This window comes from Hermetia illucens, chromosome 3, assembly GCF_905115235.1.
Source record: "Hermetia illucens chromosome 3, iHerIll2.2.curated.20191125, whole genome shotgun sequence".
NCBI classification, from domain to species: domain Eukaryota; kingdom Metazoa; phylum Arthropoda; class Insecta; order Diptera; family Stratiomyidae; genus Hermetia; species Hermetia illucens.
In genome coordinates this window covers 150,952,994-150,979,225 of record NC_051851.1, presented here as the reverse complement: position 1 = coordinate 150,979,225, position 26,232 = coordinate 150,952,994, and the positions used below count along the sequence as shown (strand labels likewise).

General features: G+C 46.6%; 1 protein-coding gene across 1 annotated transcript in view; it reads right to left on the bottom strand.

Annotated features, from left to right (window-relative positions):
• Positions 1–26,232, bottom strand: part of LOC119651725 — a 613,458-nt gene that overhangs the window by 501,807 nt on the left and 85,419 nt on the right. Inside the window, exon 2 of the mRNA XM_038055449.1 lies at positions 8,715–8,779. The gene's annotated coding sequence lies outside the window, so the exon portion shown is untranslated. The remainder of the gene's footprint in view (positions 1–8,714; positions 8,780–26,232) is intronic.

Sequence of the window (26,232 nt, the reverse complement as noted above, 5' to 3'; positions counted from 1 at the left end):
GAAGCACTCTTCTCCACCGTCCAGCTGAGGTTTCCGCTGAAGTTCGGGACGAATTCCAAAGAGCGTGTATAGAATTCTCGGATATGGATCCTTTGCATAGACCAGGTATTCCCAGGCTCTATGCATCTCCAGCAACTCCGGGAATTCTATCTCAAATCAATGATGAGATTGCATCTCGACTGTGTGCTGATATGTCGCTGCTGCAACTACAATCACTTGTGTATTGTGGTGCAGTTGCGGCTATCAGATTGCACGGTCAGAAGATTCGCTTTCGCGTTATTGGTTTGAGTGACAAAAGAGATCCACCATGGAAAATTCGTCTGGAACGTCGGCGGGACTCACTAAGGCAGGACATTGCTAGACTGATTCAGATCAGCACTGGCAATGCCAGCCGACGGGTGAGAAATAAAGTGCAGAGGGTTTACCGGAACTATGCCATCCCCTGTGAGACACCCGTAGTTGAAATTCTGGACACACTAAAACAGAAACTTTCTGTCATATGCAGTCGGTTACGACGGTATGGCGAAAGTTATTCCAGACGTGTCCAGAATGCAACATACGCGAGGAACCAGCGGAGCTTTTTCAGATCTCTCAACGAATCCCAACAGAGCGCCCAGACAATACAGTTCTCGGTGACGGAAGCGAAAGAGTATTGGGGTGGACTTTGGGGGTTACCTGCCCAGCATGCTGAACATGCTGAGTGGATCACCGCCGAAGCCACCCGCCATGCCAATACACCTGGCATGAATTTCGCGGATGTTACCGAAGAGGAAGTTCGACGAGCTATAAACATCTCGAAGAACTGGAGGGGCCCAGGTCTGGATCGGGTGCAGAATTTCTGGTATAAGAAATTTACCAGCGTACACAGTCGGTTGGCACGCAGTATAAATGAGGTCATGAGTCGGCCGGAGGAATTTCCACCTTTCCTCACTGCGGGGATTACCTACCTTATCCCTAAGAAGGACACGGTGCAGGACCCCGCAGACACAAGACCGATCATTTGCTTACCAACTCTCTACAAATTCATCACGTCCATTATTAGTGGAAGGATCAATGCGCACCTCGAGACCAACAACATTCTGTCCGAGGAGCAGAAGGGCTGCCGAGTTGGGTCAAGGGGTTGCAAAGAGCAACTCATTATCGACTCGGTAGTTGTAGGACAAGCAACTAAAGGCCAGAGAAACCTCTTCAGTTGCTATATCGATTATGCCAAGGCTTTTGATAGCGTTCCGCATACCTGGCTAATCGACATCCTACATCTGTATCGCATTGATCCGAAACTAATAAAGTTTTTGGCGACAGTCATGGAAGGGTGGCATACCACCTTGTCAGTCCGTACATCTGAGGGTGCTAATACCTCAGAGCCCATCCGTATTCGGAGGGGCATCTTCCAGGGGGATTCATTGAGTCCTCTTTGGTTTTGTATGGCACTGAACCCCCTTTCATGGCTACTGAATGGTGCTAGAGGGCATGGTTTTGCAATAAAATATGGCCTACGTGCTAAGTGCGAACTGACACACTTGATGTACTTAGATGACATCAAGCTGTATGCTGGTACTGACAACCATCTTAGAAGTCTGTTGCGAATAATAGACATGTTCAGCCGTGATATTCGGATGGAGTTTGGATTAGACAAATGTCGAATCCAAGCCATTCGCAAAGGTCATCGCGAGCCACATGCCGGACATAGCATTGGTGACCTCCACATCGAAGCTATGACCGAGACAGACTTCTACAAGTACCTAGGAATTCTGCAAGGAACCCATGCTCGAGTTGGTGATCTGAAGGAAGCTCTGCTGTCCGAATTCCTGCGACGTGTAAAGCTGGTGCTGAAATCGCATCTCTCGGGGAAGAATAAAATAAGCGCGTTGAATGTATTCGCTATCCCTTCACTGGCTTATGCATTCGGAATATTGCCGTGGACGAAGACCGACCTGGAAAACGTGCAGCGGCGGATACGGACTACTATGTCCAAATTCCGAATGCATCACCCAAAGTCTGCCGTGGAGCGGATGAACCTGTCTCGTGACATCGGAGGTAGGGGCGTGGTTGACGTGGCGGCACAACATCATCGCCAAGTCGACTCGCTGCGCGCTTATTTTTACAGTAAAGAGCAGGCGAGCCCCTTGCATGCGGCTGTCTGTAAGGCAGACTGTGGACTGACTCCACTTAACTTGAAGGATCGACCTTTCAATCCTCTGAGTGGGGTGAAGTCGGACCAGGAGCGGATCGATGAATGGAAGTCGAAGGCAATGCACGGTAAACACGTGAATTGTCTTTGGCAGCCATTTGTCGATTTGCATCTGTCGAACAGGTGGCTGTGTGCTGGGGAGCTCTTTGCTGAGACAGAGGGGTTCATGTGTGCCATTCAGGATGGCGTGGTCGCCACCCGAGCTTATAAAAAGCTCATCATGAAAGAACGGGTGGAGAACGACCAGTGCAGAATGTGTGGTTCAGCGTTAGAGACGTTGGACCATCTCATTTCTGGCTGTACTGTTATGGCACCGGTGCAATACATCACCAGGCATAATGCTGTATGTAAGGTTATCCATCAAAACCTTGCATATAAGCATGGGCTGATCACGGGAACATGTCCGGTTTACCGATATGAGCCGCAAGCAGTACTTGATAGTTCTGCTTACAGCATGTATTGGGACCGGCAAGTTCTGACTGATCGCCATACCGCACACAACAAGCCTGACGTACTGCTAGTTGACAAGACGGGTCGCTCCGCGTATATTATTGATGTTGCTATCCCCCATAATAGCAACATTGAACGGAAATACGTGGAGAAGAAGGTGAACTATGAGCCATTGGCTCGGGAAATCAAAGAAATTTGGCGTCTCGAGCGGGTGGTTGTAGTTCCCATAATATTGTCAGCTACAGGTATTGTACCTAAATCCCTCACGGCTTCCCTTGATGTCCTGGGACTTTCGCACAGTCTGGTTCAAACCATGCAGAAGTACACCATTCTGCATACGTGCTCGATGTTGCGGGGAGTACTCGACGGATTCTCCCACTGACCTACCACCGGCCACCACCACCAGTGCCCCTTTAGTTTTTAAGTAGGTAGGATCGTCCGAGCCTAAATGCTTGGCACTTAGTGCTAGTATTAGGTAAAATCCGGCATCTGCCGAGATTGTGATAACTCGGAAATAATAATAATCGTTGGCGCAACAATCCATATTGGATCAGGGCCTTGAAGTGTGTTAGAGCACTTCATTCAAGACCGTAACGGTACACTACAGTATACTGTAGGAGGCAATGTGGTCAGCATTGCGCTCGCCCGAGATTATTACCCTGATTTGACTCAGGTACTCATTCACAGCTGAGTCGACTGGCATCCGACGTCAAGTCACGATACAAATCCCACTGCCACCAGCGAGATTTGAACCGCGGCCTTCCGTATGACAACCCAGTGCTCTAACCACTGAGCTATCCGGACACAGAAATAAAGTATAGTTGGAGTTATTTCACTATTATAAATCCTATCTGATCTTTCTTGGTGATAGGTCCCACGAAAGGCCGACAAAGATGTGGTTAAACAAAAAATGATCGTGTTCAGAAATCCTAAACTTCGGAGAAATGCTAGGGTGTTCAGCATAATCGACGCGGTCCTGTCGAGAAATGGACAAGGGTTCTTGACGCATAGATGATATCAGGAAGTATGTAAATTAGTCCGAGCAAAGCGAGGCACCCTTACTGGAAATACAAAGAAACTTGCAGGAGCAATTCGGAAAAGGTTCATTAATAGCAAGAAACCAGGTGATCTGGTGCCAATAGAGCCGATATAAACTTCTCTGTTTTGGTAGCCTACATACTCAATATGGTATTGGAATTGTCATTTCTGAGGGTTTGCATGATGCCAGTAAATAAGTCGACCAATTTGACCACTCGGTGATGAAGCTCACTATTATATCAGTCGATCATACAATTTACTTCTTCACCACATATGCATCACAGACAGGTCGATCTGATGCCGGAGGAGGATGCCATCTCGCAACTTATCAATACAAAGACCGGTAACGGGGCTGCTGATGACTGCATCGTTACTGCCCGCTTGTGAACGTTACACAGGCTGAAGAAAAAGAAGATGTGAATGAAAAGGTAGACGATAACAAGTGCCACGGGGGAAAGGGTCGACTTTGCGGACAGTCATGACTTTGTTTTTGTGAATACATGGTCCATCAGACATGTCCGTCCCATCGTGATCGAAACTGGCAACACATGGAAATCGCTTCAAGAGGACAAGCGTGTGAATTATTATATCATTGTCGTTTTGCGATTATATAAAAACGAGCGTGTACCATTGGTTGCCCCTTTCGGTCACGCTGCTCCCAGGGCCGAGGTAAGGCAGCGTCTGATGAGTTTACTTTGCCCGGGCGAAACCGTGAGCCATTCTTTCTACTTTTTAAAAATTCGGGTGTTATGTCCAAAGCGAGGGGTACATGAACCTTTTTGGTTCAGTGAAAGAAAGCTGCTCTTCATCTGGTCCGGTCGAACAGTAAGTAGATGTGAACTTAAGATTCCCCGTATCTCAAACAAAATATAGTAAAAAAGGCATTTTTTGAAGCTCACCCGGATTAGATTATATCTTCACAACACCACCGCCGAGAGGCCTAGAAATCATCTAAGAGTCTCCTCTAATGGTGATAAGGGCAGCATTGCCTTGGGGTATTACCAAAAGCATGGAGGCTGGCAAAAGTGGTCATTATTCCAAATGTAGGTAGAAGGGATACTTTTCATCCTAAACCCCTCAAACCTATTTGCGTACTTAAAACGATGAAGGAGGATAACAATATTAGAACTAACGCCCTAATATGTATCCTCAGAGGTCGTCAACGATCCTTAACGGGTCGCTTACGATACGGGGGGTGGCGTCCCCGAAGTGCCCGAGCAAGTAATTCTGACCCCCTAGCTGGCATAATACCTGCGTCCTAGGTAGTAGCCTCGAGAAAGTTTTTCGATGAAGAGCGAACTGCTAATGACCGATACACGCCGGGACACACGACCAATGGAGTGATGTGAGCCTAGCTCTGCCAAGGTGGTAGTTGTGGCGTATATAGGGAGCCAGCCCCTTCGGGACCCTGGTCGGGTAGTGTGCATTGAACCGGTATTCGTAGATCGCGTTGCTTCGGGCGAGCGCTGATCTGTCCGTGAGTCCCGGGATCAATTAATAGCAGGATAGGCTTCAGGGAACTGGGGTAGGAGCTTTATCCCCGAGGGTATATCCGTTCCTGACTACTGCGGTCCACTCCCTTGCACACGATGCGCTGGTAAACGACTTAAATGGTTTATACGCAGCACGAAAATACGTCGCTCGCCCCAGCGCCCAATGAAATACGCAACAAAGACCGAAATATCGGACGAGACATCGGGACACACAGACGGGGAGAAGGACTTGAAAAGTGATGCAGCACCTGCAACGGGGACAGGAACCCAGACCTTACCACGTAGTGCTATAATTGTGGAAAGAGGCACAGTGGAAACTGCGAAACTAACCAAGTGGTTTCAAATATAAGCCAAGTGGCAAAGCTATCGACTACTCTGGCGCAAGCTGAAAAGGAAAGACTTATTAAGATGTGCGCGGCAGTTCTGAAGCGCATGCGATCTGCGACGTTCCTCCAGAAATACATCAGCAAAGGGGTGAAAAACGGGCTAATAGAACTGGAGAAGCTCCTGCATATTCTCCTCCTTCATACTATAGGCGGACATGGAGAGTAAGAGAAAATCCGCGGAAAGCAGAAACAACCGCGCCCCCCGACGGGAACACTACGAGTAACAAACGGATCGCAGACAGTCCGAACTGGGCGAAAAACGAAAGGAGGAGGGGACATCTGACTTCACTCAAGAAGGCTCAAAAGAAGAAGGCGAAGAGGAACAAGAGACAACAACACGTTGTGCCATTAGAAAAACCTCTGCCTAAAATTAAGGCGGACACGAAGGACGAAGCACGAAAACAAAAGGTGGGGAGACGAAGGAGGACTAGACCGTCAACTATACTTATTAACTCGACGGAAGGCAAAACTTTTGCGAAAGTCCTCAGTGAAATCCGCTACAAGATCAAACCCGACGATAACGGAGCAGGAGTGTCTTCCATTCGTAAAACGAATTGTGGTGGAGTCCTAGTCGGACTAGACCCGAGGACAATAAGCAAAGTTACGTTCTGTGAAGCAGTCAAGGAGCTTCTTGGAGAAAAGCTTTGGTTTCCAGCCTGGAACCCACGTGTTCTCTGCAAATCCCACACCTTGAAGAGGCCATCAGACGCAAATTTCCGGAGGTAACTAATGCCCGGATTGGTATCACCTCTGTGAACTCCGAGGCCAAAAACTCGCTGCGGTGGGAAAATAAGAATTGGTTGAATAGTATGTAGGATACGAATCCGGGCTGCCCCAATCAAATGTTGCAGATGTTTCGATTATGGGCACACATCTGCAACCTGTCGGGGACCTGACAGAAGGGCAACATGCCGTAAATGCGGCCAGTCAGGCCGAACACCTGCAATGAAAAGGAAAGCTGCGTCCTATGCAGGGATCGTGGCGCGACTGATGAGAACGTTGCGCACACTGCGGGCTCGGGGCGGTGTCCAGTCTTCAGAGCAGAATTGGAAAGAGCTAGGACACGGTCAACCTGATTCGCATCCTACAAATCAATATGCACCGGAGTGCAACCGGCCACGAGTTGCTAGTGCAGTTCGCTGCGGAGACCGAAGCTGATTTAGTACTCATCAAAACAAGGACCCAGTTTCAAGGGGTTCCCCCAGTTTCATCTAGGGTTCTTAGCCAAGGCAAAGGGGACGGCTTTGTCTGGATTCAGTGTTCAGGGGTAACGTGTTTTAGTGCCTATCTTACGCCGAATGAGACAATGCCGGACTTTCGATGCAGGTTTGATTCTTTGGAGGACGCTATCTTAAGCACAGATGGGCGAATCCTGGTCGGTGGTTTCTTCAATGTCAGGGCATTTGAATGGGAAATACCTTACACAGACTCCAGAGGGAAATGAATTCTGGAAATGGCGGCGAGAGCAAGGCTGGTAGTTCTAAACACCGGATTCACCCCAATGTTCCGGCGCCGGACTGTGAGGGAAGCATTCCAGACGTAACCTTTCCGTCAGAGTCACTGGTGCCGCTGGTGGACGGGTGGCGAGTTCTGGAAGACTTCTCGGCAAGCGACCATTAATACATTGTCTTCAAAATGGTTGACACAAACTCTCGATGTGCGCCACCCCGGCTCTCTTTCTGCGCATGGAACGTTGCCAAAAGGGGGGGGGGGAGGTTTGTTGAAACTCTTGGAACAGTTGGGGCCACGCTGGGGGGTACTCCTGGGGCGGTGGCGCTGCAGCCGACACTGTCGTAAATTCAGTTATGAACCTGATGGCGACGGCTTGCGGAGCCTCCATGCCCGGGAGGTCATCGAGACGTGGCAAACCTTCTATGTATTGGTGGACAGTGGAAATCGCAGAGCTCCGGAATGAGTGTCACAGGCTCCGCCGCTTAACACAACGTCTAAGCGACCGGGAGGAGGCATGTACCATGGTGACGGAATACAAATCCGCCAAATGGAAACTCCGCAGCGCAATAAACAAGAGCAAAACTCGCTCCTGGCAAGATCTGGTCGACGAGGTGAATGGGGACCCGTAAGGGCTCGGTTACAAACTGGTAACCCGAAACTGCGGAGAAAGAATGCACTTTCTCTGCGATTGCCCAGCTCTAGCTAGAGTCAGGCTACGGACACTGGGTAAACCATACTTTGGGAGAGAGATTTCTACCTGCAGGGTGGAAGAGCTGGTTTCCTTCGTGAACGCTACGGGCTGGCTCTGAAGATCCGAGCCGTATAGACTCTGCCTCCCTACTCCCGTAACAGCAGTCACAACTCCTAAGAGTTTGTGACTTGTAGCGCTCCTCGGAGCGGCCACTTATGCCTACCTACCTACCAGTACAACAGCCTGGGAGTTGCACAAACTCCAAGAACAAAAACAAGCCATTGTGTGTGTATCAGTGGGGTAATGAGGGCATGTCCAATGGCATACCTGGAGGTCTTCCTAGAATTAACTCCTCTCCATCTGCACATACAGATGCAAGGAGGGCGAACCAGGTTAACTTTAAACTGCTATGTGAAGATTGTTTAAAGCACACCACGAAGAGCTTCCGGGTCATAGTAGGAATGAACACTGACTTGTCATGGTAGGCTAAATATCATCTGGGAAAGCTAGGGATATCTACGGACACTGCCGGCAGGATCTGTACTGAGTGTGACGAAACCTTCATACACGTCCTGGGACGGTGGGAGGATGGTAGATTCTAGAAGAGGAGATGGTGTATAAAAACAAAGAGTCTTCTCGTCAGCTCGTTGCAGAACAAAGGCGAATTATCTACATGCATCGAAACCGCTGATACCACATTCCAGCTTGATATCCCAGAACCGCCTGAAAAATGGCGGCTTTAGACTAAAATAAAATTTCCTTCGGGGCGTGCATATGTTTTTTTTGTTGGGGATGCTGGGAGTCCTGTGTGCATATGTACCATGCTATGCAAAGAACCTGTTTTTTAGAGTAAGCCTAATAGGCGGATGGACTCCCAATAACCAGACGTTTAAAAGTTGACCAGGGTAATCCTCTTAAGGTATGAAACAAATACGTAACATATGTATATGCAACAAGTCAAATTTTTAGATTTCATCGACTACACAAATAAACAAGTTGTGAAAGATACTAACCTTGATAAGCTTTTTCGTTTCTGAATCACTGAACTGGACGCGGCGACAAGTAACACCAACCAAATCTGGAAAACAGGACAAAAATCCCTCTTTAGGCAACTTTAACTTGAAACTCATGAATTGACTGATAGGACTTTAAAATTATCAGAATGATAGCATGTTCCGACTAAATTTAAGATAAATTCAAAGAAAAAATCTTCTTAAAAATATCACAATTGAGAAAAAAGATTTTCGGTCATTCAGTAAAGAAAATTCATCTGAAAATCTCCATTTATTGAAGCGAAATAACATGTTTCCATTCCAAATGCACCATGTGACTTTCGCAAAGCTAACAGCATAAAATTGGTGACGAAGCTACTATTCGTGTGTCTGGAAAATTGAGGCAGAAAAACATCCCCATACGCTACGCTTCTATTTTCTTATCCATCGTAATGACGTTTCGTCTTCAGATTCTGTAGTCAACTTATGACTGTGTCTATTCCAGTGATGAAGCGACCACACTGTGGATGGCTCATCCTTCGTCCTGTTCAGTAGATAGGGAGCTGCTTTTTAAGCAAATTTTGGCCTTGGCCTACTTACCTAGTGTAGGTTTAAAAAGCAACGAATCAAATCCCACGCCCCTTGAATAATTTCTCATTCAATGATCAATAATTAGCTCCATTGCCTCGACTCCATCGAATTTCAAATACTCATCGCAGAGACCATCTACGAAGCTGCCAAACCTCCCTCAGCCCGAAAGGGGCTCATGACTTGTCAATTTGTTTATTTGGTGTGATTTTCTCCGAATAAATTGGAAATTTTCGAATATCAAAAAGAATATTTATGCCGTGAGAGTAGGTGCGTGTCCTTAGATGGGTATTGAAATCCTCTTTGTATCAGGGAAAAATAAGTTGATTCTGATAAACGTAAAAAGCCTTGAAATGGATACGTTCCAGCTGCGATGTTCCAATTTGGATGTGCTTTGCAGGTCCATGTTAAATTCATGTTAGGGGATTGAAGATGAAAATTATGCGCAAATGTACATGAATCGTCTCTACATTAAAATTCAGTAATAATTGATCAAAGATGCATTATTTGCGAGAGATGTGACACTTTGAGAAGGTGAGTATCTGCGACCAATTTAGGGTTGAATGATATGAATCCTTTCTTCGCCCTCATTATTTATTGCAGGTGCTATAGGGTGGTAAGTCAAATACAAACAGGATTTTGGCATAGACATTTTTCCTCCCCAAGTAAGTCTTAGTATATCTGAATGACTCCCTTATGCCTTATCATTATGAGGGAGCTCAGTAAGAAAGATCCTCTACGGAAATAAATATGAAACCTAAAGTCATCTCAAAATATCAAACTAGAAGGTAAAGCAAAACAAAAATCAAAATTAAATTTAGACCGTGGTAATCCAACCCTGAGTGAGGAGGCAACCGTAAGCATATCAATGGAGACCCTGTATCTAGACTCAGATTCTCCACTCATTCAATTGGGAACTGATCTGATTGGGGACCAGCCCTCAACGCACGAACCGAATCACACCTCTTCTATCAACATTCCTGACCCCGGCACCAGTTTTCGATTCGATAAGATTGAAGTCTCACAGAGGGATAAGTATGTGTCTTCGGTCAGAATATAGCCTCTAGATAAATCAATGCTTCCCATTCGGGCAAACAAACTTCGGGAAAACCGCAACCCCCGGGCTAAGAAGGAAGGATCATCCAGGGCACAATTTAGGCTAAGAACAGACCGAAGCAGTGGCGATCTTCTGATGGTCCCAACTCCTCAGCCTAAGGGGCAGCAAAGAGGAGCCCGGCAGCGGCTCAGACTGCGTAACTGCAGCCAAGGCTATCGAAGCCGATAGATGGCTATTGTATGACAATCCATTCGGTTACGATACACAGTGCGAACAACTGAAGAGGGAACTCTTCCTATTTGCATAGCATCAAGCGTCGTCTTGAGTTAGAAGGCAGTACTGTTCCGTTTCAGGTAGTGCCGACTTTCTCTCATTAATGTGTATGAGGTTGCGCGACCAACCATGAAAGGAGCCTCTGAGCTCCCATCGTTTGAAAACTGCTTTCTTTGGCTTCCAGATGAGCAGTGTAATGCACTGACATTCTGGAACAACTTGGTATCGGGAATAACTCCAACACTTCCTGGATGCTACTAGCCAACAAAATAAGAGAGAGAGCCGATAGGGCGGGAACTTCACATACTATCCACGTTCGTGAACCGGATGTTAAGAAAGTATGGAGACAATCGGGCTGCCGGCCCTACTATTGGCTTTTGGCCTTCACGTTACCAGTGTTGCCTGCTAAGACCAGTGAAGGTGCAGGCAATCCTCATTTGAAAGGCAGCTAAGGTGCTACGTTTCCCAATAAATTGTAAAGCACTGCAAAATAGTCGTCGAATTTCCTGCAAGACATTTATATACTTCATACAAAAACCATGGGCTGCTGATGGCTTAAGCTCCTAACATGCTGACTTGTTTTACACCAGTGGAAATACTAGACCACGCTTTCTCATGGTGGCTTCAAAAAACCTCCAGTCTATCTTGGTTAACAACCTGTGCTGAGTTACTTACTTTAACGGTCAATAAGGCATAAAATCCACAGGGAGATGAGGAGATTTTTTGAGGAGGACAAAGATCTCAGTTGAACGTTCGTAAGAGCTTTTTAATACGCTAAAATTAAAGGCATGGAGTTAATAGGAGGATGTGATGTTAGCGCCCACCTCACCCGTTGCAGAAGCTATACATGGACACAAAAGGATCTAGGCTATTCGAGTTTCTGATAACTGCCAAATTGCTAGAAACTTAAGTAATGAACCCACTTTTTCCATTTTGATCAGACAACAAGTTACCGACATCACGGTGGCATCCCCTGAAATGACAGCTCTTACCGATGGGGACTAGTAAATGATATCACCTTCCCGAATCACAGGTGCGTTTGGGCGTCTTAGAAAATAGAACTGAGCGCCTGAGTTGCGATCACTGGGAAACCCATCAAATGTAAGAGAAGCTTTTAAAAAAAAGCAAAACACCATGGTGGAACATCCAGCAAAACAGAGGGGAATGACAAGGGTTCTCCTCAACCGAGCTCTAAAGTCAGATTCGGCTGCTGCGTAACTTCAGTACAAAGACGCTCATTGGCCCAGCTTTGCGAAGAGAGTCAAATGTATCTGGAGGCGATCTAAAAATTGAAGCCAGTCCTTGTCAAAGAACGTAGCCAGCAGCTGGTTAACCTACGTTTGTAGAGCGGGTAAAACATCTGCTTGAGGCACACTTCTCACGAAGCATTTAAATTCATGGATTAGGGCTGACAGGTGCATATGAACCTCAACCGAGACTCTGAACTCTGGCATACAAAATAGTATCATTTGAGCGAATCGAATAATAATAATCGTTGGTGTAACAATCCATATTGGATCAGGGCCTTGAAGTGTGTTAGAGCACTTCATTCAAAACCGTAACGGTACACTAGGAGGCAATGTGGTCAGCATTGCGCTCGCCCGAGATTATTACCCTGATTTGACTCAGGTACTCATTCACTGATATCCGACGTAAAATCACGATACAAATCCCACTGCCACCAGTGAGATTTGAACCGCGACCCTCCGTACGACAGCCTTGTGCTCTAACCACTCAGCTATCCGGACACAGCGAATCGAATGAACATTTCATATTCTCTAAGTCAGCGGGCTCGGATGGCATCATACTTTCTCTAGTAATAGAGGAAATGGCTCCGCAAGATCAACACATTCCGAATCTACACCATGCATGCCTGTATGAACCCAAAAGGAGATGGACCAACCAGGCTAGCTTCCTTCCTATAAAACAAACTAGAAGGACTAAGATGGGTTCATAAGGGATACATACATCCCAAGGTCGCCACTTCACTGTAGGCAACATGTCTACCAGAAAGACATATCCACGGAGGCAGCACTCTAGAAGCTTATGGAAAAAGTTGAGAAGGGGATGTCCGAATAGGAATACGCCTTAGGCGCACTCATGGATATTGAAGGTGCCTTTAATCATCCCCCAATCACAGCGATTTGTGACGCGGCAAACCAACTTGGAACCGGTCCACAATTCATCAGTTTTATTCTTCACATGGTGGAATAGAGTTTTCCTTCCTGACGATCTGGCTGCTGGTAGGAAGGCGACCAATTAGATTTAAATTCCTTGACAAATACCAGGTTGGCAAAAATCAGGTTGATGCTAGCCAGTCCATGGTTTCCAGATTTGTCTTTGAGACATATTCCATCGTGATTACCAAGAAGGAGGAATGATCGACACATATCCAGGAGTCTTTGACGGGTCAATCAGTGAGATTGCGCGATGGCTGAGAGGGTAGAGCATCGCCGGGGTAGTTTGTTTTACGGTGCAGGGCTTTGAAAACCCAGTACCGGCGGTTTTTGGGAATAGGCAAGCAGGCTTCCGGCCGTCCATATCCAACGACCGTAGTGCCTCAGTAGTGGCAAACTTGGCTACTTTGGCATCTAATGCTACAAGAGATCTTAGTGGAGTAAAAATAAGATTTACACCAGATCCTTTTCGAAAAAGTTCAACTCTCGGGAGCTCACCACTGAAGGCAACTTCACCCCTAGCAGTCGAGGTTCGTCGAGGGATTTGGAAAATAATTTGGAGAGGCCCTGGACTGATGTAACTATCAATGCTGTAAAATGCGATCGTGGAAGGCAGCAAACTGCAAGAGCGTTTGTTTTATTGGGGGAACACATAAATACACCAAAATATCAGGACTCTGATACGAGGTATTAAGTTGTCCTATATTAGGGCGGAGGAGAAAAACGCCCAAGCGTCATGTCACACGAGAGATGCAGGTGACGCCACTCAACGTAAGATAGGTGAGAACGCGGGCAAACGGAGTAGGGATGGGATAAGTGAATCCCTTGGTGTCCAACAAGTGGCCAAGAAGAAAAAAGCCTCATTGCCAAAGAAAACTGCGCCGGTGAAAGTTCCGGGTTGTTCCTCGATTACGGGTCCAACTTTGATAAAAGAGGAACAGCCTACAGCTCATAAGCCCGAAGAATGGAAAAAGGGGGCGGCAAAAAGCGGCCCAAGGAGAAAAAGAAGACTCGTCCGGAAGTAATTATCATTTCCAAGAAAAGAGATATATCCTACGCAGACATCCTTCGGAAAGTCAAAGCCGATCCGAACTAATAGACCTGGATGGCAGTGTGAGCCGTACCAGGCGTACGCAAAAGGGGGATCTGTTGTTGGAATTAAGTAAATCTAGCGAGACGATAGTGGATAGCTTTCGCTGCCAGGTGGAGAAGATGCTAGATGAGCAAGCAAACTGGAAAGCACGAAAGCAACAAATAGTATTCGAGTGCAAATACCTAAGCGAGGTCACATCACCAGAGAATATCTGTGATGCGCTAAGAGAACAATTCAACCTTAGCGACCTAGAAGACAGTGCCATCAAAAGGATGAAGAAGGCTTATGAAGGTACACAGACCGCTATTATTGGCATGCCGGTGGAATCAGGTACTAAACTGATTACCGCGGGCAAGGTAAGAATAGGTTGGGTCATGTGTCGACTCAGAGAGCCAATATCTCTCAAGGGATGCTTCAGATGCCCCGATTTCGGTCACTTTGTAGCAGCATGTACTAGCGAGTACGATAGGTCGAGAAGGTGCAAGAAGTGTGGAGAAGAGGGTCACCTTATCAAAGACTGCACTGGAGATCCGTAATGCATGTTGTGCAAAGGGAGAACGGAAGTAGCTGACCGGTACGTTGCAGGTGGTGGCAAATACCCGGTATATTGGAAGAGCTGAATCGTAAGGCTAATGAGGTTGATACAAATCAACATCAACCATATCTACAGCTGCTATGCTCCTCCTAGTGCAACATTAGCGCAATATGAGGAAATGCTAGACAGCTTGGTTCTGGACGCTAGAGACCACGGCCCCAAACTCATTCCTGGCAATTTCAATGCGTGGGCTTTAAACTGGGGAATTCGGGCGACGAGCGCCAGGGACCAAATCTTGCTTGAAACCTTCGCGGAGCTGGACACCGTACTCGTCAGCGTTGGATGCGTGGCTACCTTCCGAGGCAGAGGACTAGGCTCAATCGTCGATCTAACCTACCTCAGTACCTTGTTGGCGAGATGGATGGTCTGGCGGGTAAGTGAGAACTATACCCACAGTGACCATCAGGCCATCTCTCTCGGCATCAAGAACGGAAGAGGCGACAGTCAAGTCGATGAAAAGCGGAAAACTGGAATAGCTGAGTGGTCCACTGGAGCTTTCGAGGAAGGAACATTCCTGGCGGCTTTAGAAGGAGGTTATGACGCGGGCTCGCGCTGTTGGGAGCATCGTGTCTACGAGCGAGAAGGCTTTGCCAAAGGACCAGAGGGAAGCCAGATCATCAGCAGCCGGGAAAAGAATACTGTAATCTTCGAAGTAGCCTTAAGAAAGCTATATGGGAAAGTAAGAGGAATTGCTACAAGCAGTTGTGCCTTGAAACAAATACGAGCCCGTGCGGTGCTGCTTACAAAGTTGTAATGAGCAAGATTCGTGGACAAAAATCACCCCAAGTGACATACCCGCGACTCTTGTTGAAAATAATCGCAATTCTTTTTCCACAACAAGCAAAAATGGTTTAAGAGGACATCTTCACAATTCCCAGGGTGACCGAAAAAGAACTACGGGAGAGTTGTGGACGAATTGGAGACAATAAGGCTCCGGGATTGGACGGGATTCTAAACAGCCCTGAAGTTGGTTGCTAAAATCAGGCCCGCATGGTTCATAAGTACATTTGAATCATGCATGGTTGAAGGAGTGTCTCCCGTTCATTGGAAGTGGCTCCAAAAACCACCTAGCACACCTTCTTCATATCTCCCAATCTGTCTTTTAGACACCATGGGGAAGATGTTGGGGAGAGTGATATACAACAGACTGCGCCCGTTCGTCAAGCTAGCGGGTGGTCTATTGGAACGGCAGTACTGCGGTTGGATGAAGGGACGGAGTGCTCGGCCTTCTCGTGCCAAGGGAGACAACATTGATTGGTTTTGAAAAGGACCTGCCAGTGGTAGTAGTTGCGAAAGACCAATAGGACGTGGAACCGTATGCAAGTGAAACCATTCATGCCATCAAAACATGGCTTTAAATAGTGAAATTGGACCTAGCAGAAGATAAGACGGAGGCGGTCCTTATTAGCAATCGCAGGAAAAACAACACTGTCAAAATCCGCGTTTGTAATAACGAGGTCGTTTCAAAACCGATCATTAGATACCTGGGGATAATGATCGATGCCAAATTGAGCTTCAAGGGGCACTTGGAGTATGCGCGCGAAAAGCAGCAAAGGCTAGTTCATTGCTAGCAAGGTTGATGCCGAATATTGGAGGGCCGAAATCTAGTTGCCAGTTGCTTATCGCAGGGGTGCTGAAATCCATCCTGTTATACGCAGCTGCTGTCTGGGCGTGCGCACTGGATAGCACAGCGAACTAGAGAAGGATAAGTTCGGCATACCGGTTAATCGTGCTGAGGGTATGCAGTGTATATAGGACGATATTAGGTGAGGCAGTGTGTGCCATCACGGGAATAATTTCCTTGGATCTTCTGGCGAATAAGACATACTGTCTCTACCGGAGAAGGAGAGTGAATCCAGCCAGACTGCGGGCTTCCTAAAAGTCGCTAGGAAGGAGCTGCACAGGAGATGGCAGCAAAGATGGGATAATTGCGGAAAGGGCCACTGAACCCATATACTGACCCCATGTATTGAGAGATGGATCAAGAGCAAGCATGGTCATGGTGCGATAAACGGAACAGTAACTACGATACAGGAGAAGCTGAAGGAATTGTATCGAGCTAGGAAAGCGCGATGGACGCGTGACTAGTGTAAACCAGAGCTCTTTTCGCGAAGTAATACGTCACGTGGTCCAGCGAGGATATGGGCAGAGAAGTGGGGGTGGTTTTAATGGGTTGAAATCCCAGACACTGCTGCAACCTGGCGCAGCAGCGTCCTTTTAAGATTTCTACCTCGACCCATAAAAAAAAAGTTACATGATTGTAGTCTCAGTGCGGGCCCTGGGTAACACCTGCGGAGAACACGTACTCCTTGCGTCAATCATCAATGTCATACGCGAGCCCCTCTTCTCGCAAGCGCCTATCGAAAATAGCAGCGAGATAGGTTGGAGTACCAATTGTCACCAGAGACGTTCGTATATGGCTTGGCCAATTGGAGCCTTGAATGGAATTGAATGCATTCTTCACGTCCACGGTCAGTGCTGCAGTATCTTCCGGTATTATTTTTTCCGTGGATTGCATCTTCGGCCAACACACCGATCGATCTAGTCGCGTCAGACTAGAATCTATACTGACGATCAGAAACGCCTCCATCACTCTCAACAATGGGCTCCAACATTTTTCTGCAGTGTCAAAGAGGCAGACAAGTGGGTCTACAGGAGAATAGCTTGTCAGATGATTTACTAGTCTTAAGTACCAACACCAGCCTTTACTGATTCTCTAATTCGGTGAATACCTGCTTGAACATGTACGCCTTGAAGAGCAAAGCGAACAGGAACAGCGCAAACTCCGCCCAGTCTCGAAACTTTTCCGTCGCCCCACCTACTTTTGATTTCTAGTAGCTTATCTCTAATAATGGGGGAATTTCGGTTGCCTCGGGAGATCCTCGCAAGATTTCCGTTGGTTTTTGCTGACAGTATTTACATCACTTTGCGCGGGATGATTCGCCGAATTATTTTGTCCTGTATGCAGTATCACCCCGAAGGATGCAGAGCATATGGCTTTTCGTTGTGCAAGGTTCGCGATAGAGAAAATGCCTGAAACAAGCGCTAGGAAGGAACGTGACCCCGGAGAGAATAGTTGCGGAGATGCTGAGGTCAAAGGAAAACTGGCTTTCCTCCGCAATCGTACAAATACGGAACGAACTAGCGAAGGACGGAAGACCGAGGAAAAAGGACGAGATCATGAGTGCAAGGCAACCCGAGGTAGTTAGATCTCCAACAACTCGTCTCTAGTTACTGCAGGATTTGCCGACACATTCAGAGATCCCTTTCTGTGGGAATAACTTCTGAATTTTTTCAAAAGTGTAGGGTACGTAATTTGTGGAGATGACTGATGCATGAGTCACCACATCACAATTTTATAGGCGTTCACCCACCGGTTTACATCCGCCTTAGAGTGGAGTTCCTCAAAACACTCATTCTTGCTCCGCTGAAGTTTGAGGGTATTGAGAGCTTCATTATATCTGTGCTCTTTTTGCCCCTGCTTAATTCTGCCTGCTGTCCTCTGAGCCAACTGGCTCTGTGGCACGTCGATCGAAGGCTGGTCAGTTCGCTATTTCCCCAGTAGTTTGGACTTCTACTGCCAAATGAGCATCTCCTAGGCATCGATGCGGCAGATGCTTTGGCAACGCATTGCGCCGGTGAGCTCTATCTGTGGAAGGGCTTAATGGTCAAGGTTTTAAGCTAATCCGATAGTTTACCTAAAGTTACATATTTTAAAGCCATTGTTCATGCACACCTGACTGGATTATTGTGAATATGAAGGCTCTTGGGTTATATAGATAAAAAACGCAGCTAGAATGTGAAAGACACCCAACAGCTTTACCGTTTCCACCCTAAACTGACAACAATACCACTGAATATAGGGCAATTGGTCTACTTAATCCCATAGGGAATTGTCATAGAAAGACTCCCTAATCCATTTCAAAAGTCATAATTCCATATGGCTTTCAGTTCGTCCCATCTATAAATGTCCAATGTCAGATCCCTACTCAATCTAGACAAATCTCAAGTTGTCACTTCAAGGACTTAAACTTTCCAAACGGAAACTTACTTCGCCTCAAAAATCATTCGATCGATCGCTATCAAATCACCAATCAATCAATCAATCAAAAAACTCACTTTACCGTGTACATTTGTCGCCTAAAATTAGAACTACGCCATTTCATTCATAGTCGAATCCTGAATTTATCTACCTACAAACGTGAACATCCACCCTGCATGAAAGTATACCCTCGAGCACGAACCCCAGGAGCAAAATTCCCATTCACTTTTGCGGCAATTTCCAATGCTGAGAAAGAAACCACGTAACGTTCGCTGAATTTTAAAGCAGGACTTGTTCTTGCGAAAACGTTAGCACCAAGGATGGCCGGATTGTAGATATTTCAGAAGAGGGATTAAAGGATTGATGGAGGATTAGTTAGTTTTGAAGAGGTCCAGGAAGTTTTGCATCTCGCTTGTTGAGCACGACTGCTCGCGGCTCGATACTGATTACAACTCATTATCGGGCCTTAGGTCCACTTAATCACAAATTAAAGTTTGAGCAGGCACTTTGTCCTCATTTCACACTCAAGGATAAGCTAACACGATTAGCAAGGTCGCTACCGTGACGTGCTTGAAAATTTAACACTTAATTTCATTACCGCATCAGCACCCATGTCTCCCTGGTCGTCCGGTCGATTGCGCGCTGTATGTCTCCAGGAGCCTGGTCGTCCTGTCCATTGCCGGACTACAGATCTGATGTAGTCAAAAATCACAACTACCGCAAGTACACTCCTTACTCCTTTGCCGGGAGACCCACTATTTCACCGACAACCACTTAGTGCAGTAGTCCTTATCCTTTACGTAGTCGGGCCGTCCTTAATTCTTAATACTCTCGGGTCCTGCCCACTCGCATCGGAGGAACTGCCGTGGAAATGGGGATTTTATACGCGGTAATACGATTTTAATAATTGGCAAGATATTTACGAACAGACGAGTGGATCGCACAAGGAGCAGGCCGCAATGCCCATCTTACGAGAAGGGGCAAGATCCTGGAAATGTTGCCTTGAAAAAATATTTTTGTTTCCTGGTAAATATTTAAGTAGCTATTGATTTTCAACGGGATTTCAGGAGCTTTCAGGACTTAAGTGCAATGATATACATGTACATGTTGTATATGGGGGTTGGGAACGCTGGATGAAGATAGTGTTGGAATTAATTGATGAGTTGTTTTTCTTGGGATTTACCTCACGTCCTTGACCCGATACTCGGTAATTTGCGATTTTTTATGGGCATTTTTATTTTCTATAAAATCAGATTAGCAAAGTTGGAGGAGAGGTTAATTGTGTTTGCGTTGAGAGCTTTCGCCTTCTGCAAATTAATTTGTTATTTATTCAGTGCCCGGAATGCTAATAAGGGAGCTCGTACATGCTCCTTTTAACTTAAAACAGCTTAACTTAGCTCTTACGAACCTTTTTTTATTAGGGTGTCACTTTTACGCTAGTGCCTTTGAAGCAGATCACGTGCTTGAAGTAAGTGATAAAATGCAATATTTTTAAGGACCGTATCGAATAAAAATCCTCATACGGCCTCCCCCGTTAGGGCGCTGGAAACGGTTTTTGGACAGGAGTAGGTTCATACAACATGCGGGCCATGTTTTAAGCGTTAGCGAATTTGGTGGGGAACAAACAGAACGATGGCTGTCCTCCGTGTACTAAAGGCCGCCAAGCCAAAGCGGAATAGCACACACCGTGTTCTCCAGGGAGAACATTTTCCGGATTATTCGTTGAACCAGGATATGGGCTTAAATTTTAAATTTGCGGGAGTTGATAGAAGAAAGAGAGGTGTTAATGCCAAATACATCATTGGGGAATGAATTGCTCACTTCTAGCCAGGAGACAGCAGCCTTCAGTGGGGTACGGAGGCGCTGTGTTGATACCAAGAGCAGGGATCCTCGACAATGAGGCAACTACTGTCGTTACTACTCCTAGCGAGTGCCCGGCACAGTGCTTTTACCCCATAAGTGTCAACGTACATAGTCTCCCAAAGAACGAAGACCGACAAAAATGTCAGCGAAGTCCACTAGAATCGTGAACCAGTATCAAAAGGTCGGCGACCTTCTGAACAAATTTGCGAATTATCATTGAGCTGGTACTACACGAGTACAATAAAATGGACGTTAAGTACTAAGCAATTTTGAGGAATATAACAACACATGCTTGGAAAACTAGGAACAGGCAAGAACGACCGCTTTCGAGAACAACCGAACTCAGAATGAAATCCAGCAGAAGAGTAAGTGGAACTGAGTATATAAGGGGCTGGACGCTAAGGTTCCTTCTCAGGAAGCGAAACAACAATAGCCAGTTGACGGTATGGACACTGTGAAACCCTTCAGAAATGTGACCAGCAGTCACTTACAGGCGGTATTGTCAGTTGCTAACTCGGCTAGCTTCAAACTGGATCCGGGGGTGTGGATCAGCGTTGGAAGTAAGCTATCTGAACTATTCGATGAGTACTTCTTCGACGGCAACGAGGAACCGTAGGATGTATCTCCCGTACCGGTTCTTTCAAAGTAATTTATCTGTGGATATCATAAAATAGCATACGAGGACAAGGTCTTTGGAGAACTAAGATCAGCAATGCCTGAAAAAGCGTAAAACTCAGGTTTTTTTTATACGATGAAATTTCCTGGAGGCCTATTACTCATCTGGAGTTACCGAATCCCAGCGCATTAAAAACCCCAAGGTCTCCACCGACCACTGGATGGTGATCAGGCAGGGGTAATTCCAAATGATGCGACACGGTTTGTCAGCACCTCTCTTACTTCGTTGATATGTTCCAGTATTCGATCGAAGTATTATTTCAAAGTTTCGGTATCTTCTTAAACTTTGGTTGCACCATTTGGTTCTATATTGATGGCAACTTTTTCTTTCGGTTCAATAAGGTAACAAACCTAACTTTGGCCCTGCTCGAATCTCTGTCGGATTCCTTTGAGAATACTAAGTTTGATTTGCGCTTCGCTGAGAGTTTTGGGAGTGCATGTACAATTTTTCTTATGTCTTTTCGATCCATATGGTTCAGCGGCACAGCATGCGATTCCGACTTGCTGCAAAACTTTCTCGAGTATTTTCTTATCTTCTGGTGGTTTGAGGTGGAACGCTTTGGTGGTAGGTTCTTTCTTTCCTGCTGCATTTGCAGAGCTTTTGCTTAAAATCTCCTTTGTTGGCGAACTCACTACATGACTGGAATATCGCAGTCAGGACCCTGTCCGAATGGACACAAAAGCATTGAGGTCGTAAGCATTTGTCCAAGTTCACGGTTACTTCCGTCAGGTTTTCTTGACCACAAAGGCACATTGCTCCAAGGAGAAGTGCAGTGGTCTGCAGGATCCCAATATCTAACTTCACTTAACAGCATCGATAAAGAGAATGTCTACAGAATATCCAGCCTGTAACGCTGGAGCTCTTACATAAGCTGGAAATAGCGAACACTCTGGGGCTTTCGATATGGTTCTCAATGGCCATACATTCCACAAAAAGCAAATAGCTTGATACGAAAACAAACGGCCGTTACCGGTTATTCCCTCCTTATTGGCAGCCTGATAAGATGATTTTCCAAGTGAAAGTGGCACAATTCGCAAATCCTCACACGACCTCCTCGCAGTGGCTTCTGGAAACCGTCTTCGGAGAGGCCAAGAGTGTGTAAAGCTAGGGAAGTAACAACCCCGGGAACTTTCCCGCCTGCCCTGCCCTGGAGAAGGTGTGTACAGGACCTCAAGCGAACATTGGGGGACTTGGTCTTTAGTATGCGAACTTGAATATCTTGGGCACCTTCAGTTTCACATAAGACCCTTACCCAGGAGGCCGGGCTATCCAGGATGGACATTCTTCCGATAATACTTGTGGGAACAAAACGTGGACTCAATTAATAAAAACAAAAAACCGACGATAGAAGAAGAGGTGGTAATGCAATTCGCATCATCGGAAGTCTAGCTGTTGCCATCCAGCCATTAGACAGTAACCATCGAGGCAGTGTGATATGTGCCAGTCGTTTGCCGTGCTTGAACCGACCGCAAAGACCTCCTGGAGCGAGGCGGCAGTTAGACTAGTTGTTTCCAGCTTGGAACCCACTGATGTCAAGCTGAGTGCAACCACAAACGTCGGAGGCCCCCTCAAAAACAAAGATCAACAAGAATGTCGGCCACCAGAAACCAGCTAAGAGGCGCATATGCAAGCATATTCTAAGCAAAATTGCGAAGAATAAGGAGGAGGGTACTTTTGGCGAGCCGGATGAAAAGAACTTCATTAAATACTAGCCGGTTGTTGAAGAATATAACAGCAAACACCAGGCAGACATGCAGAAGATGAAGCCCATCGTCCTCAAATGCAATTGATCTTAAGACGAGGTCGAACAAAAACACAAGCGGAGCAGAGTGTTCAAGAGATTGGATGCAATTCCGCTAGCGCAGGTATGCATCACCGTTTAGGCGAGGCTGTAGGAGATGGTTATCGAGCATCTCATAGACCATAAAAGCGAACACATGGGATTCATCTCTTGCTTTGATTTCTGATTCCTGGTGGTCCGTGATTTCAAGTTATAGCTTGCGAGGATCAATTCTCAAGGTACTTTCTCGGTTGGTGCTTCCGATCAGTCGTTCGCATCTAATTGCCGAAGATCCGCATGGATAAAAACAAGTTTGTATAATCGCTACGCCGTCAAAACCCCAGAATTTCCATGGACCACTGGGTAGTTATCAAGGAGTAGGAACTCCAGATGAGCAGCCAACCTTTCCTGTTCTGTATAAACGGGGAGTGTCTGAAGGCACTGGAAAAGGAGACTAAGAAGTGCGGTGCGGAGTCAGGAGTACAAAGGTGAAAGTGTTCCGTTCAGCAAAACCGGACGACAACCTGCATTGAGTCAACGTTGCAACGAGCTGTTGGGGGAGATCGACATCCGACGGGACAAGCCAGCCCTGCTCGCAAGCAGATCATACTGAGTGTAGCGCAAATAAATCTGCAGCATTCAAAGTGCGCCTTGGCTAATCTGCTTGTCTTCCTCCTAGAGGCAGACATCACACTAGTAGAGGAGCCTTGGGTCGGACGCGACCGAACCATCAAAGGGCTCTAAACCAAATGTTATAATTGACAGACCCAGAACATGTGTCCTCCCGAGGAAGCGTCTGCACGCTTTTCAGTGTTCCAGTGACTTAGTCGTAGTCAAACTGGAGCAGGCGGGGACAGAGAACGTGAATATTTTTTCAGGCTTACATAGCTCGCTAGAAGGACAACAACATTTGACGGGCACCATAGCAACAAAGAAGGCCATCCAGTCGATAAAGAGCGACGTCAATGCAAGGCATATACAAACACTTTGAAGCTGCTCGGAAATCAACGAAGGAAGAAAGTCATTCTTTGATTTTATTATTAATACAAATCTATCTATGTATAACAAGGTCTGTACACAAAACTTTCATTTTCATAGCTCGGAGAACTGTGACGGTTGGGAGGAGGTCCTTGATAGGAATCTTAGGGTAGAGAACTGTAAAGTATCTGACCAGAGATCGTTTCCAGACTTTTGGAGGCGATTCTGGTTGGACCATTATTGGAACACTGAAAATACCAGCGAATCTGCAAGACTTCAGTACCAGCGGGTAGGACTATGAGTCAAAGCCTTGCTAGGAGGATATGCAGCCGCCCCAGTCACGCGGGACTATAAAATCACTACTTACTGAGGATAAGATCGCCTGGCTATATATAAACAGCTTCTCCCCAAATAAATCTCCGAGTCCAAATGGCATTACGCCAGCCATGCTACAGAAACAGCAGGAAAGGGTTATGCCACGCCTTGTCGAGATTTACCGGAGCTGTACCTCTTTGGGAGACTTACTACAGCCTCGAAGACGTGTTTTCATGCCGTGATGCCAATCAGCCTCTTTTCGTGTTGAAGACCCTAGAGCGCACCCTGGACATCCACTTAAGGGCGATTATGGAGAGAATACCTTTCTCTAACTCCCAGTACGCCAATCTCAAAGGCAAATCAACAGAAACCGCTCTCCATGAGGTAGTTAGCATGATTGAGCAGTCACTGCAGTACAAGCGGTATACTTTAGCCGCCTTCTTGAATATGTTAGTCCTAACGCCATCAAGGAAGCCTTGAATAGATTGGATTGGAACGGTATCTTACGATAATCCAGTCGATTCTGACAAGCAGCCGCTTAACCAGAGCTGTGAACAGAGGTAGACCCCGGGTTGCGCCATCTCGCCGGTGCTCTGATTGATAGTGATGGAAAAAATTTTGCGGATATTGGACAGGAACAGGATGAAGGTAGTGGTGTATGTCGATGACTTGGTGATATTAGTGTCAGGGATGTTTCCTTCCATCATGAGTGACATCATGGAAGGGGCGTTGAACAACCAAACCAAAACAAAACTGATGTTATTCACTATCAAAAAAAAAAGATACCTGAATTCCATGTACAGCGACTGGTTGAACAAAGATTGTTTCTTTCCACCAATGTGTGGTATCTGGGTATCATCTTGGATCTAAGGCTAAATTGGAGACAGAACTACGGGTTATGAAAGCATGTACAGCCTCCTATGCCTGCAAGAGAACCTTTACAAAGAAATGGGGTCCATGACGGAGGATGATTCTCTGGATGTATCTAGCTGTGGTCTGCCCAATCCTAACGTACGGCTCTATTGTGTACTAGCATGCTTTGAGCAAAAAGTGCAATAGAACGAAGCTTAATAGGATTCAAAGAACCACGTGTGCAGGTACTACTGCGTCTCTGCAATCCTGCCCGGCAGATGTTGTCAATGTATTCCTGCACTTTCTACCCCTAGACCTCCACATTAAATACGTTGTGGCATGCAGCGCCGTCAGACCATATGAGTCCGGATGCAGGATAACAAAACCCTACGGCCATGGTAACATTATAGACAAAGTACCTCGGAAAATCTGGGCATTCCCCATGGACTATGCCACACGCAAGCTGAACTTAACGAGAAAATTTGCTGTGAACTTTCCAAGCAGTGCAGAGTGGAAGACCGGCGGCGCGCTACAAGGTTATGACAAATCATTCTTCACTAACGGATTAAAGATCGTGGTGCGGAAGTTTTTTCGAATACACAGTGTTTCCAAATGATATGGTCCACCGGAATCGCCGGTGTATTCCAAGCAGAAGTGCAGACGATGCTGGAAGCCTGTCGATAGCTGGCGCATGGTCTGAGCCCCAAGCGTAACATAGCCATTCTGACCGACCAAGCGACCATTGAAGCGTTTTACTTAGCCGCGGCATCTTGCGGGTTGATGGAGCAGAAACGCGTTGAACATTTTGGCCGAGACGCTTAAGGTCACCGTCCTCTGGGTTCCCGGCGAAAGGAACATAGAGGCGAATGAGCGGGCTAATCGGCTTGAACTACCTAACAGCCGCGAACCTAAGGTGGCGAAGGCTTACCACCTGTGACACAAGTCAAGAAGGATTTGGCGCGCTTATAACAAAACTCGATCGCGGGAGCTCTTGCACCAGACGTATTCAATATTACGGCGGTCTGCAAAGGGGAATTGGCCCACAGGACCATGCCACCAGACTCGACATACCCAAAAATTCGCATTTCCGAAGTTACTGAGAATACGGGGAAGCCCTCAGGCACTTTCTTTGCGATTAACCAGTTCTCGCTAGAGCCAGGTTACGGGCACGAGGTAAATGGTTTAGGGCCTCAAAGAGATTTCTAGCTGCAGGATAGGAGAGCTGCTTTCCTTCGTGAATGCTACGGGCT